This window comes from Schistocerca serialis, chromosome 3 (genome assembly GCF_023864345.2).
Source record: "Schistocerca serialis cubense isolate TAMUIC-IGC-003099 chromosome 3, iqSchSeri2.2, whole genome shotgun sequence".
Lineage (NCBI taxonomy): Eukaryota > Metazoa > Arthropoda > Insecta > Orthoptera > Acrididae > Schistocerca > Schistocerca serialis.
The window spans coordinates 628,546,781-628,566,687 of record NC_064640.1 but is presented as its reverse complement, the minus strand read 5'-3'; positions in this window follow the sequence as shown (position 1 = coordinate 628,566,687).

Here is a 19,907-nt window from a genome sequence, read left to right as displayed (position 1 = left end):
AATTCTCTCGCCCAAAATATTTAACTTAGCCATGTCAAACTTTTATTATGATTACTTACCTGTGTGCTGATTGCACATTTAAATTGAGAGCTTTATCGGCCATCAGCAAAAGAAGCTATGATTTATTCAATAATTTAATGTGGTGCATTACTAGCCCAGTGGCTAGTCGGGAGAGCCAATTTGATCAGGCGTTCCCTTAGCCGTCCGCACCGCGGCTTTATATATAAGAACGCTGCGTGAGGAGGCAAGGCCCCAGTTCTCTCCAGACGCTGAATAGCACACCACCTGTGTCGGGAGTCGCGTCGCGTCGGTATCATTGCTATAAACAGCCTCGGATGTCGTATTAAGTTACTCAGGATACGCATAACCATGAAATCATTTTCGAGTGAAGTGTTAATTCTGGGATGACTTTAATTATCTATAGTCAGTTTGCGTATGTCGTATTTTCACATGCCGCCGCGGGACAGACATTCTACCATTATTTAGCGTGGCGTTTGATGAACCTAATCATCAAATTATGGCGAGCATTCATTTAAACATTTAATTTGGACAGTTATAGTTTCATCAGCGCATTAGACTCTGAACTGCTCTGTTAGTCAGATTGTGTGGATTCTTCTTTTTTTTTTTATCTGTAACCTTCAGAATATACTGAACTATTTTTAATCAAAATCGTTTTTGATTATGAATCCCAGACAATCTCCTAATTTCTCAGAGCTATAAGTTGTAGCTATAAGTGTATTTCTCAGATGAAGTGGGCACTAGGAATTCTAATTACAGGCTTCACGTTTTGCTAATCACTTTCTGGTTGCCAATATTGTAGTTAGAAAGCCAGTGTTGAGAACGGCAAAAGACAGCATAAATAATAGGACTGGTTTCTACATTCAAACATTTATACAACAGTAAATTTTCCACCAGCCGCCCCACAAGACATGGACCAGACCGGTCGGAGTTGCTAAGCCAAGTCTGGTGGTAGGCATTACAAGAGTGGCGTTGGGTATCAAGGACAAGTTTACTATTGAAAGTTTGAGATGGTACATTCTGGGAGGAGTTGGGCGACATTTATCTTCCTCCTACAAATGTTTCGTGAGAAATGACTAGAAAGAGAAATTATGAGGAAGTTAATCTAATACGGAAGTGGCCGGAGGTGTATGCTAACTATAGACGAAAACCGAAATAAAAAAATTATAACATCATTACATGTGAGAGAAATCTCACCTTGCGTGTGTGCATAAAAAACGAGGCAAAATTAATAGTAGGTGTAGTATAGAAACCAGTGTGGCAACTGCCATGGACCATACTTTGTTTAAACAAAGTGTAGACATAATATTCATCCTTTCGATAGACACGCAATAAGAAGACAAGGTGATTAGTGGGGCAGCGCAGTGTGCCAAACGGTGTCCGGGTCAGACTCTGCCTCAGGCTGGGGGTGCGATGGCTGGAACACAATTATCTGCGCCAGGTTCGGTGTGGGGCACTTAATGCGCTTATTCAGGTGCACTACTGGCGGCTGCCCGCTTTGTGCAGAGTGGGAGCCACTCCACACTGGATCTCTGTGTCGACCAGAGTCTGTGGTGAGTGACGTGCGCGCCGGCCGAAGTGGCCGTGCGGTTAAAGGCGCTGCAGTCTGGAACCGCAAGACCGCTACGGTCGCAGGTTCGAATCCTGCCTCGGGCATGGATATTTGTGATGTCCTTCGGTTAGTTAGGTTTTACTAGTTCTAAGTTCTAGGGGACTAATGACCTCAGCAGTTGAGTCCCATAGTGCTCAGAGCCATTTGAACCATTTGACTGACGTGCGCTTTTACTGGCTGCAGGCTGACCCCCTAAAGCGAAGCAGTGCATTGACGTTTTGAGCCTATACTGACGGCGTTTGACCCTGCGTTTAGAAGTCTGTCGGCACACCGCCAATGGAGTGGTTAGCGTCAAGAGAGGTAGCCGTTAAGACTGTTGCGTGTCAGAACAGGAAGCCTTGATTTTAGTGTTATTGCTTTAAACCTTTTATAGAAACGGAATGAAGTATCACATGATTTTAACCGTACCTTCGGAAATGTAAAAGCGCGAGGTGATGTAACTGCAGATGCATTGTCTCTCATATTTGTTGAAGCTGACATAGAGAGAAATGCGTCTGATCTTGAAGGTTGCTGAGATGTTTTATCAACTCTGGCGAAAGGAAGAAGTGATCGTTCGCAAAATTTATCGACAACTTGGACACGAACAAAATGCTGACTTTAATTTGAGAGACTGATGAAGCATCCAGTGGAAATTGATGATCGACACTAAAAAGTAAGGGCAATGAATGTGCCACTGCAGTACCATTGCAGTAAGTTAAACCAAACGAGCCAAGAGACCTCTCTTAGAGGATTTTCCTACACGTTCACAGCTCTTCACATTTCTTCAGAAACTATCGAACTGCAGCCATTTAAAGTTGTGTGGTCGTTGTTGTACGGAAAATTTGTTAAATTCATTTTTAAACAAGTTGGGTAAATTAAAGCATTATTGTCTGATAACAGGCCTGATTTACGGCAACAGATTTCTTGCATGGGGATCTGTCAATTAAGAAAGGTGAAAATCTAATCTCATTTAGCACAAGGCAACTATAGCTAATGAGTTGGGAGGAAGTTATGAAAGTCTTACCGAATATACTGCAATAAAAAGCACACGTTCAGGGATAGTTTCATAAAGTCTCTTCAGCAAGTCGTCGGTAAATTACGGAATTAGGTGACTGATTTCTGGGATGGCGAATAATGTTTGGAGAAAGTTCACCTATCATATATTCCTTGAACGAAGTGCCAGCTAAAGAACAAAGCGAAAAGTTGGCCGCTACGGACATGAAATAACAGTTACAAGAATAAAAACAAAAGCGCGAGGAAAAAGATGTAACCAACTAATCAGCTTATCTCCGAACAGGCATCGGAAGGCCTAACAGCAATGACCGACCGTCGTGTTATCCCTAGAGGACAGGCTTTGTAACACTATCGACCTTTTCTGAGTCGAGAGACGTTGCGCTAATGAAGCAAAGAATGAGATTTGTGCAGTATGCAGTGTATAAGAGAGTCTGCAGAAGACAATATATTTTGACTGTGTGAAGTTTAATTAGGGCATTATTGTCTGATAACAGACCTGATTTACGGTAAAAGATTTCTAGCATGGGGATCTGTCAAAAAAGAAAGGAGAAAATCTAATCTTATTTAGCACAAGGCCGCTATAACTAATAAGTTAGGAGGAAGTTAAGAAAGTCTTACCGAACTGCAATAAAAAGCACACGTTCAGGGATAGTTTCATAAAATCTCTTGAGCATGTCGTTGGTAAATTACGGAATTAGGTGACTCATTTCTGGCATGGGGAATAATGTTTGGCGAAAGTTCACCTATCATATATCCCTTGAATAAAGTGCTAGCTAAAGAAGAAAGCGAAATGTTGGCCGCTTTGGACATGCAAAAGCAGTTACAAGAATAAAAACAAAAGCACGAGGGAAAACATGTAACTAACTAATTAAGTTATCCCTGAACAGGCGTCGGAAGGCCTAGCAGCACCGACCGATCGCCGTCTTATCCTTAGCCGACAGGCTTTGTAACACTATCGACCATTTCAAGAGTCGAGAGACATTGCAATAATGAAACAAAGAATGAGATTAGTACAGTGTGCAGTGTATAAGAGGGTCTGCAGAAGACAATACACTTCGAGTGTGTGAAGGTTAATGTTTATACGCAGTTAACAAATGTTTGTAATGTTAAGTAACAATAGGTATCTTTTATTTCAGTACGTATAATTGTTTGAAGAATGAAGTCAGTACCAGCTCAGTGCTAAAGTTAAAAATAGGTGAAAACCAGTAATGATTTAGCGACGTTCTGGAAGGTCGGGACATGTGGAGATTTTTTGCCGCTAACGGAAGTACGTAGCAGAGGGGAGAAGTTGAGCGGGTTAGACAGGCGCATGACACTGTTGAGGCAGGTGACGAAAGCTGATGCGCGCTATGTTCCGCAGTATTGTTTAAACAAAGAAGAATTTTAACGACTTAATAGATGTAAGTGAAGATTAAGTGCTATGGTACAAGTCTGCAATTCGTTAGAGGATATATAAAATTACGTCCTGGAGGTGAAATGGTCTAAGGCATCCATTTCTTAGACTGACGCGGATCCACAGAAAAGCCAAACTCATGTTTGCGTTGGTGTAAGTCGCATAATACGACGCCACGAAGACAAGTAATAATCTCCGTCGCTGCAAAACGATACGTGCCTTCAAAACACCTAAATCTCCAGCAACTATGCTCACAACGACACTACTGAAATTCAAAAGGCTCTAAGCACTAATGGACTTAACATCTGAGGTTATCAGTCCCTTAGACGTAGATATACTTAAACCTAACTAACCTAAGGACATCACACACATCCATGCCCGAGGCAGGATTCGTACCTGCGACCCTAGCAGCAGTGCGGTTCCGGACTGAAGCGCCTAGAACCGCTCGGCCACAGAGACCGGCTTACTGAAATTAACCGTCCATAGTTCTGTATAGGAACCTTGTTGACAAGTTTTTGCGTGTTTTGTTCAATAATCATTTAACTGTTTTTTTTTGCGCAAAACTACTCATTTAACCTAAAGTGTTCCAAGTAGGGTTCCTTTCCTATACTAAAGAGAATGAAACCGAGAATCTATTGATGTGATGCATTACTGCGCAACTGAGTATTTTCTTGCAAAATAAATTTGAATTATCACTCAAGTGCCACAGTTAAACTAAATGCGGAGAATTGTAGATTGCCTTGGAAGTAAGTAAAGTAAATAACAATTCTAGCTAGTGTGTGAACTTGGTTATTGGGACCTTGTGTCCAAGAAATTACGTAAAGTAGCTATTTCAATAAAACTGAGAAAAACCAAGTGCAATACCTTTTGCAATCATTTCATTACCTACAAAAGTATCTTCAAATATTAATTGTGTTAAATATATGTTTTCAGAGGCACTGTTGCTAGTCTTACCTTAAGAATCGTAAGTAGGCATTATTGTCGTTCCGGCCTTGTTTTCATGGACCAAAACTTTCCAAGTGTGTGCGTGTGACCTGTTCTGAAATCAGACATTATTCAGATATCTACGTGCACTAGCCTGTTCTTTCAGTGTTAGAAATTATTAAAAGACAACAAGTTTTAAGAAGAACCAAAATATAGTAAAGATCAAATTTGGTTAATTTGTTGAATAACGTCAGTCGATTCGTCATTTTGGCTGGCGACCGTCTTTTTCAGCAATATTATCACTCACAGGAAGTAGTAGTTAGACGAAATAGAAAAGTTGAAACCAAGACTATACGATAACTTCACGTTTGGCCGAGCTTTACCCATTACGCGGCATCTGGGATCACTAATGGTTGTTAAGGAGGTAGTTGTGTTTAAGTCCTAAAATTACCGAAGTTACAATAACATCAGAAGTACTAAACGTAATTGCAAGAGTAAAAGCCGGCCGAAGTGGCCATGCGGTTAAAGGCGCTGCAGTCTGGAACCGCAAGACCGCTACGGTCGCAGGTTCGAATCCTGCCTCGGGCATGGATGTTTGTGATGTCCTTAGGTTAGTTAGGTTTAACTAGTTCTAAGTTCTAGGGGACTAATGACCTCAGCAGTTGAGTCCCATAGTGCTCAGAGCCATTTGAACCATATTTTGCAAGAGTAAAAACCGTGAGAGTTATAAGCGGCCTTTAGACAGGACTAGAACATTTACTAAGTATACATACTATCGCTATATATGTCTTAAGGTGACACAACAGCACCTACATCGCCATGCTACCGTTATAGCTTCGCTGGATGCGGATATAGATGGGCATGCGGTCAGCACAACACTCTACCGGCCGTTATCAGTTTTCGTGACCGCCAGCGGTATTAGTGACGTTACATACACATACAGTGAAGTGAAGCACGACAGATCGGACACGATGAATAGGTTAAAAAGTAGAGTGGAGACTTACGTCTCGTCGACAGCGCGGTCATGAGAGACAGCTGCACACATCATAAGACAATTATATGGAAGAAAACTGTCCATGAGTTCTTTAAGTGAACCATCTCATCACGTACCACAAGAGACTTAATGAACCCATGGAAAATATGAGTCTTGAAAGTTGAGTGTAGATTGGAACACTGCTTCTCCATAATGCAAGGCGAGGATGTCAGCCTCTGTGCCAGTTCACTCGATGACACAGAGTTTAAACTGTATAGCAAATTATTGTTCGTCCTATACAGCTCTTCGTTTAAGAATAAATCTGAAACATTAATTGTTCTGTAATACTCTCATTTTTTAAAAGATGCCATAGCAGACAAGTGTCCATATACGCTGGCGAGCTGTAAAATTATGGCCACCTGCTTAATAACATGTTCATATACTTTTGGAACGCAATGCAGCAGCAGGTCTGCTTGGTATGGATTAGAAAACCCGTCGGCACCACATATCTGCCCACAGAGCATGCTATTCCCGAAAACTACGTGCTGGTGGTTTGGAAGTGCTGAGTTGATTCCTGATAGTGTCCCAGATGCGTACTATTGTGTTCAGAGCACATGAATTAAGTAGCCAAGACATCAATTTGAGTACACCATGACGCTCCTCAAACCACTGTAGCACAGTTATGGCCTTGAGGTACGTCCAGCTATCATGCTGAAAGGTGTCATCGCTGTCGGGGAAGCCATCAAACGTAAACCTAAAGGGGTGCAGGTGGTCCGTAATTATAGACACGTGGTCCTCACCTGTCATGATGCCTTCGATATCTATCCCCGGTCTATGGGAAGCCTAGGTGAATGTCCCATACAGCACAACACTAAATATCGGCCTGCGACCGGAGGATGGAAAACGTTTCCAGCAGCCGCTCGCGTATTCCGACACCACCACCGACCTAGCGTAACAAGAAATATGATTTATCCGACTAGGTAATACGTTTCCATTTGTCACTCTGTAATCTCGATGTTTCCGTGCCTACAAGTGTCGTAATTGACGATACCATTGGGTAAACAAGGGAACACTAAAGGGTCGTCTGGTTTGGAGTCCCACGTTCAACTACATGAACTGAACGGCGTGCTCGGAAACGCTTTTGCCTGCGCCTGCATTATACTTTCTCGTCAATTCTGCCACAAAACCATTTATCCTGCTTTACGGAGAAGGTGAACTTCCGACTTCCAAGATCTGTAAAAAGGGCGTCCAACACATGGTCACCTACTCGTGGTTTCACATTTCTTCACCAGTTGTGCAGAGATACTGACGAAAGTTGAAAGCGAACAGCAGACCATCTCCGCTATTTCCGAAATGTTCGTTCCGAGGCACCGGGCGATTACACTATGCATTTCATCAAAGTCGTTTACGTCAGTGGAGTTCGCAATTTGCTGTCCAATACGTAGCTAAAGCGATTCCTCATTCATCTCTGCTCTGCTTCCGTAGTTTTCTTACTGTGTCACGTTTCCCCGACTCCACCAGGCGTAAATAAATATCACGGTGGGCTGTTGTCAAAATGTTTCGGCTCTTCACTACAGTGACAGTACAGAGCTACACGGCTGAATTATTGAGGAAAAACATTGTATCGAAGCTTTTTCTTAGAAGATCACTGACTGACTTAGTGCATGCCGAGTAACTGGCGGCTCTTTGCTCATGAGCATAATACGAAATCAGCAAACGTTTCAAAGTTACTACTTCTACTGAGTACTGACATGAAATAGTTTCACAAGAAAACTTTTGCATTAGACCGTTATGAGGGGTCAGGGATTTTCTCTGCCTCGTGATGACTGGGTGTTGTGTGATGCCCTTAAGTTAGTTAGGTTTACGTAGTTCTAAGTTCTAGGGGACTGATGACCATAGATGTTAAGTCCCATAGTTCTCAGAGCCATTTTTGAGCCAGACCGTTATGACGACCACAGAATTATACGCAAATAAGTAACTAAGACTGTACTTTCAGAATAATTCATTATCACGTTACGCCCAACCACTTAGTGGCGCAAGCTGGAGGAAGCTAGTGATCAACGATTCCTGGGTGAATTTTCAGTGATGTGTGGTACGAACTCAGTCAAAGGGTAAACATCATGAAATAATTACCGTCTTCATCATCCGAAGCGTGGACATATCCCACACTCTAAGTACCAGATCTCACATTTTTCAGGAGATCAAAAAAGAATGTAGGGGCTACATCTATTGGTACATGGTTTATTTCTATCCAAAAAATGCGAAATGTGTTCCGAAACCACAGAAATATGCCTCTCACCTTATGATCGCAAAAATAAAAAAATAACACAACAAATTCTGAAATAAATTATTTATGAAGAACGTTCTAGGGGAACTTGTTGATTGTTATTGACAAAAAAAAAGTTCAAATGTGTGTGAAATCTTATGGGACTTAACTGCTAAGATCATCAGTCCCTAAGCTTACACACTAATTAACCTATATTATCCTAAGGACAAACGCACACACCCATGCCCGAGGGAGGACTCGAACCTCCGCCAGGACCAGCCGCACAGTCCATGACTGCAGCGCCTAAGACCGCTCGGCTAATCCCGCGCGGCTATTGACAACAAAAAAGTATTTGTGTCAAGTGTCATTAGCACTGAAGCACTACGTTTTACTTTTGATAAACACGTACAGAAATTCAGCAGGAATTATTAAAATAATATAAATGTTGTGAAAAAAATCATTTCCCATAGTTTTCAATAGATTTACGAGAGGGTAACATAACTGAAACCAAGAAAAATCTCTCAGTATTGGCTTCCGTTTGTTACACAGCTTCATTCTTGGGTCAGATGTTGTAAAGTTTACTATATAACTTCCTGCGCTCTTGAGAAATATATGGGAACATCGTTAACAGATATTTATGTTCCATAACTGATAAAAATGGCTGGTCTTTCAGATAAAGTACGGCATTGCATTCATCAGTCGTTATCTTTCATCTTTTGAATATATATGCGTTTTTTTTAATCTTCTATTTCAGTGTAAGAAATTTTAATTGCTATTAGAGGAGCATGAGTGCGAGAATATTTTAGTACATTGAATTTGGAGCTGTGTTCGTCTGTATTGACAACAGTGTCTCAGCATCATGTTTAAAATCAAAGTAACGAGTTGTATGCATTGGAATTAAATGAAAAGCGATTATAGCTTTAACTTTATCTACAACCTTCTGTAAATCTCCTTGATTTGGCTCTTGGAACGAGAATAGGGACATGCAACAGAGTACCTAGAACACAGTAGCACTGACAACGTGTTTTTTGAGAAAGTGGCATTCAGAAGTTTCTACATATCCACTCTTCATTTCTCATTCACTCGGTAAAACGTACCCACGTCCACTGGCGATGAATATTGCCTCACCGTAAGAGCTGAAGACTCATCTTGTAGTATTATTGTATTCTTCGTAAACTTGTAGTAAGTTTTTAATTCATCAAACGAAAATTTATTTAAATACGTCGTACCCCTAACCATGTCAGACTGTTTCTGATTGACATAGCCATCTGTAACTTTCTAGATTGTAAATCGTCGTTACTGCTGCTGTGTGCGACACAAAATTACATCACATCAGGTATCCGGCAAGCGTTGGGTTGTGCAGTTTCTATTACTAATACCTTATAAGGAAGATAAATTTAAGGATTGACGATATATGAAAATTCACAATGATTCTATAATTTAAGAAATCGGTACTAAATATGAGGCGCTATATTCTGTTCCGACTTATGTATGCCTCGTTCTTCCTTTACCCATCATCACAGTCTGCATGACTGCACTACAGTGCTGGTGGTGACACGTGCTCCCGAGGCAATCCTGAGTTCAGAAAGCTAGTGGCATCTGCCGCATAGGAGGTACAGGATCGCCACGTGCTTCTCTGCCGACAATAAAAAGAACGTCACAGCCCACACGCTAGTAAATGGCTACATGGAAAGGCAGACGCCTTGCGCATGAATGTTCGTGACATTTTTCTGATAACTATAACGGATATTCGCTGTCAACCTGTCTGTGACCTCTCTGCCTTTCATCTTTGTAGCAGTTCTCATTAACAACGTGCTTCCTCTAGGGGAAAGGGGAATGTAACTGAGCCAGAACACTTGACTAAGCTGTCGACCGGTTTCTGTGTCTTGCGCTTATTTAACGTCCCGCAGGCAGCATGTCATTAGTGACGTATCATCTCATCACCAACACTCCGAAAAACGTAATTAACCCTATTATCAACTTAACCGCTGTTATTTGCACACACACACACACACACACACACACACACACACACACACACACGAGTGAGGCTTAATATGAGTCCCGTTGGCTGCCATTCGAGCTAATTTACAGCGTTGGTGAATCCATACCGCCAGTACTGTATGTTATTTACAGTTTAACAACGAGTGAGCAGTGCCAAAACGGTGCGTTTATAAAAAACGCTTCGCTTCAGTCGGCGCCAATAACTTGTCGAACGAAGTTTAAGATTTTGTTATTAAAACATACGATTCTCGGCTCTGTTTCATTTGTAAATGCTAGTTCACAGACATTTTTGCCTCCTCTAAGGGAATTTTCTTGATGATGTTTAGTGTCGTCAGTAACCATTGTGGTTATAGCACACTTTTCAGTCACCAGAAAAAAGTACAAGAATCTGATAACGAATCACTTGAAGGACCGAAATGTATGAAAAGTTTATTTACGCCATGTGAATAGCTGGCGATGAACTGTAGGCTGGTTTCCTACAAGTTAGGTGGTGGGCAGAAACGCTAGACTCTTACTGGAAAAAGGTGGATGTAAAATCTTCGTATGGTAATCAGGAATTAGGCTTGACAGAATTTCCATAAATCTTTTAAAGCAAATGCTGCATTAGTTCGTTTGAGTAATACGCATCAATTTCCTCCAGAGTCTCACAAGGGAACCTCCCCATCGCACCCCCCTCAGATGTAGTTATAAGTTGGCACAGTGGATAAGCCTTGAAAAACTGAACACAGATCAATTGAGAAAACAGGAAGAAGTTGTGTGGAACTGTGAAAAAATAAGCAAAATATAAAAACTGAGTAGTTCAAGGGAAGATAGGCAATATTAAGGACGATATGAACGCAGGAGCGCCGTGGTCTCGTGGTAACGTGAGCAGCTGCGGAACGAAAGGTCCTAGGTTCAAAACTTCCATCGAGTGAAAAGTTTAATTTTTTATTTTTAGTTTATGTGACAAACTCTTATGTTTTCATCACTTTTTTGGGAGTGATTATCACATCCACAAGAAAACCTAAATCGGGCAAGGTAGAAGAATCTTTGTGGTGTCACCGCCAGCCACCACACTTGCTAGGTGGTAGCTTTAAATCGGCCGCGGTCCATTAGTACATGTCGGACCCGCGTGTCGCCACTGTCAGTGATCGCAGACCGAGCGCCACCACACGGCAGGTCTCGAGAGACTTACTAGCACTCGCCCCAGTTGTACGGACGACTTTGCTAGCGACTACACTGACGAAACCTTTCTCTCATTTGCCGAGAGATAGTTAGAATAGCCTTCAGCTAAGTACATGGCTACGACCTGGCAAGGCGCCATTAGCATTATATTGCATTTATCTAGAGAGAGTCTCACTTGTATCATCAAGAACGCTATATACAAATGATGGATTAAAGTTAAGTATTCCAGAAGCTACGTACTTTTCTTTATAGCATTCATTACGTATCCTGTTTCAGACCTAACGCCCGCCTGCGTGAGTTAGCGCGTGCATCTTGGCCGCCTCTTTCAATTAGTGTGCGTAGTGTTGGCAAGTCTGCCGACACTACAATCTTTTTACCCATTCGCCAAGTGTACAAGTTAGGTGGGTCGACAATATATTCCTGTCATGTGACGCACATGCCGTCACCAGTGTCGTATAGAATATATCAGATGTGTTTTCCTGTGGAGGAATCGGTTGACCTATGACCTTGCGAAAAAATAAGCAAAATATAAAAACTGAGTAGTTCAAGGGAAGATAGGCAATATTAAGGACGATATGAACGCAGGAGCGCCGTGGTCTCGTGGTAACGTGAGCAGCTGCGGAACGAAAGGTCCTAGGTTCAAAACTTCCATCGAGTGAAAAGTTTAATTTTTTATTTTTAGTTTATGTGACAAACTCTTATGTTTTCATCACTTTTTTGGGAGTGATTATCACATCCACAAGAAAACCTAAATCGGGCAAGGTAGAAGAATCTTTGTGGTGTCACCGCCAGCCACCACACTTGCTAGGTGGTAGCTTTAAATCGGCCGCGGTCCATTAGTACATGTCGGACCCGCGTGTCGCCACTGTCAGTGATCGCAGACCGAGCGCCACCACACGGCAGGTCTCGAGAGACTTACTAGCACTCGCCCCAGTTGTACGGACGACTTTGCTAGCGACTACACTGACGAAACCTTTCTCTCATTTGCCGAGAGATAGTTAGAATAGCCTTCAGCTAAGTACATGGCTACGACCTGGCAAGGCGCCATTAGCATTATATTGCATTTATCTAGAGAGAGTCTCACTTGTATCATCAAGAACGCTATATACAAATGATGGATTAAAGTTAAGTATTCCAGAAGCTACGTACTTTTCTTTATAGCATTCATTACGTATCCTGTTTCAGACCTAACGCCCGCCTGCGTGAGTTAGCGCGTGCATCTTGGCCGCCTCTTTCAATTAGTGTGCGTAGTGTTGGCAAGTCTGCCGACACTACAATCTTTTTACCCATTCGCCAAGTGTACAAGTTAGGTGGGTCGACAATATATTCCTGTCATGTGACGCACATGCCGTCACCAGTGTCGTATAGAATATATCAGATGTGTTTTCCTGTGGAGGAATCGGTTGACCTATGACCTTGCGACAAATGTTTTCTGTTCCCATTGGAGAGGCACGTCCTTTCGTCTACTAATCGCACGGTTTTGCGATGCGGTCGCAAAACACAGACACTAAACTTATTACAGTGAACAGAGATGTCAATGAACGAACGGACAGATAATAACTATGCAAAAATAAAGAAAGTAAAATTTTCAGTCGAGGGAAGACTTGAACCAAGGACCTCTCCTTCTCCAGCTGCTCACCCTACCACGGGACCACGGCGCTCCTGGTCTCACATACTCCATTATGGTGCTTATGTGGCCCATTGACTACTCAGTTTGTATATTTTGCTTATTTTTTCACAGTTCCACACAACTTCTTCCTGTTTTCTCAATTGATCTGTGTTCAGTTTATCAAGGCCTATCCACTGTGCCAACTTATAACTAAATCTGAAGGGGGTGCGATGGGGAGGTTCCCTTGTCAGCTTTATCTACGTCTCTACTGACCCAGTTGTCGACGGGTCGATAAATTGGCTGGTTCAAATGGCTCTGAGCACTATGGGACTTATCACCTGTGGTCATCAGTCCTCTAGAACTTAAAACTACTTAAACCTAATTAACCTAAGGACATCACACACATCCATGCCCGAGGCAGGATTCGAACCTGCGACCGTAGCAGTCCCCCGGTTCCGGACTGAGCGCCTAGAGCCGCTAGACCACCGCGGCCGGCGGTCGATAAATTTCTTCCATGTTTTCGTATTGGCCCTGACAGCCTTATAGGCATCAGCTTCGCATTTATTGAAAAGAAGTAGCCTAATCCCAGTGATTCCTTAAGCATGAATCGGTTTTTCCATTGTCGGCAAGTCCCAGACGATCTCTAAAAACATGACTCTTTCCGCTTACCATACGGGTAAAAAGACAGAAGGTGGAGTTCTGTCGGCGAGGCAGACTATGCAGCATTAACGCCTCAGCCTATCCATATCCCGCGGAGGACGCTGTCGAGGGATCTGAGCACAGTCGCTTGAAAATAGTCTTGAGTACCATTATGTAGCATCCTAATGAATGTTCGTATTGCGAAAAAACATTTCTTCCGGCAGGGAGACATTCTGTCCCACAGGAAACGCAAATGCATCACGGTGAAGGGGTGATCGGTCCCCCGAAATAGTTATCAAAAGTATGCAGCTATACATTGGTACTGAAGTGTCACACTTTTATGGGTACTGTGTCATAAAAATTCTGCATTGGACTGCAGATAGGTGCTGCGGACATTGACGACATCGTTACACGTCCAATTGGCTTCATTTTTCAAATGGGATGAGTGATTTCAGTTTTAGTATGGTTGTGCCATACTGAATACACAAACGGAAACAGATTCCACCAACAAAGTTTCAACCAAAATAAACCTGATAACAATCCTAGTACGGTTGTGCCAAGTTGAATACACAAATAAAACACAGGTCCCACAAACAAAAACTCTCCCTGCAATGGGACTAAAAGGGTTGAAAAAAGTAAAATCGCTAGGTCCGAATGGAAATCCTGTTCCGTTTTGCAGAGAGTACTTTTTGCCTTCCAACAGTTACTTGGTTTGCACTTAGCGTGAATAACTGGCCCAACGCAAAGTACGAAGCAAATGGAAACTATCACACGTGACTCTTGTGCACAAGATGGGTGAAAGAAGTGACCCACAAATTACAGACCAATAGTCTGAACGTTGGTTTGCCGCAGAATTCTTGGGCATCTTCTAGGTTCGAAAATAGTACATTCCCTAGAGGGAAAAATATTTCTGTCAACAAAGTATCACAGATTTAGGAAGTATCACTCCTGAAAATCTAAGTTTGTCCTTTTCTCGCATGATATCCTACGAATCACGGATGAATTTCAATCGACACATTCTACATTCCGAGATTCCCTAAGGTGGTATGACACAGTACGGTACTGCAAATTGTTAACGAAGGGCCAAGCATACGGAATGCGTTCTCGAATAATTGAGTGGCTCTAAGACTTTCTAAGTAATATAACGCAGTGCCGGCACACTGTCCTGAACGGTAGTATTCATCAGACACAAAAGTATCGTTAGGTGTGAGCCAATGCATAGTACATCGATCTATCGGAAAATGTGAGCAGCAATCTGCAACTGTTTACTAATGAAGCTGTAGTGTATTGAAAATTGTTGTCGTGGAGTGCCTGTGAGAGAATGCAGGATGAATTAGACAAAATTTCTGCTCTAAATTAAATACAACGTAAATAAATTCAGCTGAGTGGGAAAAACAATCCTGTGGTGTTAGATACACTATTATTAGTGTACTATTTAACACAACCACGTCGATTAAATATCTAGGCGTAACGTTGCAACGCAGTATGAAATGGAACAAGTGCTTGAGGTTGGTGATAGAGAATTCGAAGTGTCGTCGTCCGTTTATTAGGAGAAATCTAGGAATGAGTCGCTCCTCTGTATACAAGACATGTGCGACACATCCTTGAGTACTGCTCATGAGTTTGGGGTCCCAACCAGGTCGGATTAATGGGAGACATCGAAGCAGTTCACAGGTGTACTGCCGACCGCAGTGGCCGAGTGGTTCTAGGCGATTCAGTGTGAAACAGCGCGACCACAACTGTCGCAGATTCGAATCCTACCTCGGGCATGGATGTGTGTGATGTCCTTAGGTTAGTTAACCTCGTGATAACTGGGTGTTATGTGCTGTCCTTAGGTTAGTTAGGTTTAAGTAGTTCTAAGATCCAGGGGACTGATGACCTCAGATGTTAAGTCTTGCTCAGAGCCATTTGAACCATCTGAAGAGGCGTGCTGCTAGATTTCTTACCCGCAGGGGTTCTATCAAAACAAGTGTATTACGGAAATATTTCTTATATTCAAATGAGAATCCCTTGGAGAAAGACACCTCGTGTAAGGAGCACGAAGACAAATTAAGGGAAGTCAGGGCTAGTACGGAAGCATGCAGGCAGTCATTTTTCCCTCTCTCCATTGACGAGTGGAACAGGACTAGCAGCCGTGCAATGTGCACACCGTCAGTTGGCTTGAGGTATATACAGGGTGTTACAAAAAGGTACGGCCAAACTTTCAGGAAACATTCCTCACACACAAATGAAGAAAAACGCTTAATTTCCATGTTATAGCTCATTTTAGTTTCGTCAGTATGTACTGTACTTCCTCGATTCACCGCCATGATTTCATACGGGTACGCTACCTGTGCTGCTAGAACATGTGCCTTTACAAGTACGACACAACATGTGCTTTATGCACGATGGAGCTCCTGCTCATTTCAGTCGAAGTGTTCGTACGCTTCTCAACAACAGATTCAGTGACCGATTGATTGGTAGAGGCGGACCAAATCCATGGCCTCCACGCTCTCCTGACCTCAACCCTCTTGACTTTCATTTATGGAGGCATTTGAAAGCTCTTGTCTACGCAACCCCTGTGCCAAATGTAGAGACTCTTCGTGCTCGTATTGTGGACGGCTGTGATACAATATGCCATTCTCCAGGGCTGCATCAGCGCATCAGGGATTCCATGCGACGGAGGGTGGATGCATGTATCCCTGTAAACGGAGGACATTTTGAACATTTCCTGTAACAAGGTGTTTGAAGTCACGCTGGTGCGTTCTGTTGCTGTGTGTTTCCATTCCATGATTAATGTGATTTGAAGAGAAGTAATAAAATGAGCTCTAACATGGAAGGTAAGCGTTTCCGGACACATGTCCACATAACATATTTTCTTTCTTTGTGTATGAGGAATGTTTCCTGAAAGTTTGGCCGTACCTTTTTGTAACACCCTGTATATGTGGCTGTAGATGGGTTCTTCGAGAGTCGATGAGTGTATGGACTGTACGTTTCTTTTGTGGTCCGCCGTTGTGGAAGTGTGTCTATCTCACTGATACAATGATAAATAAAAGGGTTTAAAGTGTGGAGCCGGCCGGCGTGGCCGAGCGGTTCTAGGTGCTACAGTCAGGAACCGCGCGACCGCTTCGGTCGCAGGTTCGAAACCGGCCTTGGGCATGGTTGTGTATGAGGTCCTTAAGTTAGTTAGGTTTAAGTAGTTCTAAGTTCTAGGGGACTGATGACCCAGAAGTTAAGTCCTATAGTGCTCAGAGCGATTTGAACCATTTTTTAAAGTGCGGAACACAGCCACTTAACCACCAGCTGGTTGTCATACGCCAGTTAATATATCTACATTATGTCGCCTGTTGTCTTGAAGACTGTCGGCAACATCAGTGATAGTGATGGTCTCTAATACAAATTAGAAGATATGACTAAGTGCTCTGGCGGGAAGCGGCGGCGATTTGTTAGCTTTATTGTACTTAGTTGGTGCAGCAGAAAGAATTCAGTTCTTATCCTTACAAGATTCGCTTCTTGCAGTGGATCCCCTCTGTTTAATATCAGATTGTGACGTGAGTGAGCAGATGGTCAGACCTCTCCCCACGAAATAAACGGTCCCTTTATGTTAAAGACACCCATAGATTAGAAAGAAATCGACTGTATGAAATTGGCCGAAGAGACACAATTCAGTGCAATTACAACCTGGATATTCACTACTGAAAAATACAGCGTCTGAAGGCAGGATGCCGGGACAGCTTATTGACAATGTTGTATGAATGTAACGATAATGATTCAAAGTGTGATGCTATGGTTCAAATGGTTCAAATGGCTCTGAGCACTATGGGACTCAACTGCTGTGGTCATAAGTCCCCTAGAACTTAGAACTACTTAAACCTAACTAACCTAAGGACATCACACACATCCATGCCCGAGGCAGGATTCGAACCTGCGATCGTAGCGGTCGTGCGGTTCCAGACTGTAGCGCCTTTAACCGCTGGGCCACCCCAGACGGCGTGACGCTATGGATAGAGTTGGAATGACATACTGAAAATGGAGACGATGATCATGTAACTTTTGTATTACTGAAGGAATGAAATGGTGTGGTCTGGAAAAAATTCCCATAGGCTGAGTTCAAGCAGTTTCTAGGAATTATTCTTCCTTACAGGAGCAGCAGTTCAGAAAGGCATGCTGAAGTTTTTAAAATAGAAGGCAGATAGTGGCAGAAGTGAAGCTATGAAATTGGTTCGTGAGTCATTCCTGAATAGGTCAACTGATGAAACGATTCATTGAAAGCGTGTGGGTTCTGGGTTCGAGTTCCAGTGTGGCATACTGTTCCAATCTACTAAGAAGTTCCTCTTTCCTCAATATCTCACGCTTTAGAAATAAAAACTGTGATTTCAACTGTACGTTAACAGTGGTCAGCTGTTTATACGGTAAAGCCATAAGTACTATAAAATAGATATATGTACATATGTATGTGTGCATGTATGTATGTATGTTCCACTTCTGAACCAAACTTAGTCCATATATCATTGATTGGAAACTGTCGTTGTGAGAGTAAGAACCAGCTACCAGTCGAAGGGGTGAGAGGGGGGAAGAAAAAGCAGAGTAGCCCACGATGCGGGGATGCCCATAATACAGTCATCCAGTATTTGACAGTAAGAGAGTTCAGAGACTTGCAAAAGAAAAAAGAAGTCATGTTTCACTAGCAGCGAAAGTGTTGCAAGTGATAAACTTTGTGCAGTGATTATTTTATGTAGGTTGACATCGAGGTAAAGTTTCCTAAAGGTATGAATTTATATGTGAAGTTTGTTGCAAGTCACTGACTTCTCTCATTCACAGTTACTGGAGGACTAAAATATCGTTATTGAGCGTCGTGTGCTAAACTGCTTTTACACCCTCACCCCAGCTCCTTTGACACATAGTTTGAAACCTTTATCAAACTTAGTCGCACTCATGACCTCCATAACTGATCAAAGGAAGAAAAAATATGATTTACTACATTTTCGCTGTTCATACAGTAACACTGCTGCATGAAGCATAACGTTTTAATTTGTTACTCCTTTACTACTCAATGTATTCATAGCACATTCTGCAGACAGTATGCACATATACCACTCAATATGCCAATAAAAATTTGCCATTCTAAGACAAATTGTTCAGCAGATATTACGACAGAAACAGTGAGATGAGTGAATAACTGCCGCATTGTATATGACATTTTATTTATTACTTCTAACTGTGTTCACAACACATTTCGCAAACATCAGAAACATACACCACGTGATATATCTACTAAATTAAATAATTTTATAGCTCATCGTTCAGGATAGACCACGTCATGAACATTGACTAGCGTGAAAACAAACTGCATGGCCATATTCGATAAGTGTACAAGTGAAATATGTTTAAAAATACGTGTGAAACGTTTTAAATATTAGTAACATGTCCATACGTCGGGAAGAGCCACGGGTAAGAAGCTCATCTTAAACCCCTGGAATGATTTCAACCAAATTTGATACGGATATTATTTAGTCTGGAAAGAAATATTGGCTGCCAAGAACCATTGACCTGCTATTATGGCGAGCGTGAGGACACGGAGAGAGAAGGGCGGATAGTGAGACAGACAGACAGCTTGTGGGGTGGAGACGGGCACAGATGGGGGTGGGGAGGAGAAGTGCAGCCAGAGAGGAAGGGGAAATGGTCAGAGAGAGATCAGAGGGGAACTTGGACTGAGAAAGTAGAACGGAGAAGATCGATAGAGACAGGGGGAGGAGGAGGCAAGCAGAGAGATGGGGCTGATGGTGGATCGAAGGAGGATATGGAAAGATGGAAAGGGGAAAGGGCAGATGGACTAACAGAATATTGCACTAAGTATATACCCAAACAACGCAGGTTACTCAGGTTGTTAAATATAACGAGCTGCACCCCTCAGTGTCATCCGTGGTTAAGTAGTAATTTATAAAAAAAAAGTTAATGCCGGAACTCACTATCCACACGTATGGGCCATTTGATAAAGTCTTGCGGGGCGAGACACTTGTGGACCAGAAAATCGTGTAACAACAAAAAAAAAAAAAAATGAAACCCAAAAATTTTGAGACGATGGGAAAAGTTGACAGAACTTACGTCACTTGCAAGTGATTTGTTGGCTTCACAGAAAACATTTTTGCGCCACCAAGTAGCAAATTGCTTAACGTATCAAAAAAGCGAGTATATTATATCACGACTAGTTACGACATCCTTAGAACAGGAAAGATCATAATTGTCTCAGTGTGTATGGACAGACATAAATCTACCGCAGTACATCTCTGCAAACAACGTTACGATACTTCTTGTTGTCTGCATATTTGTAGA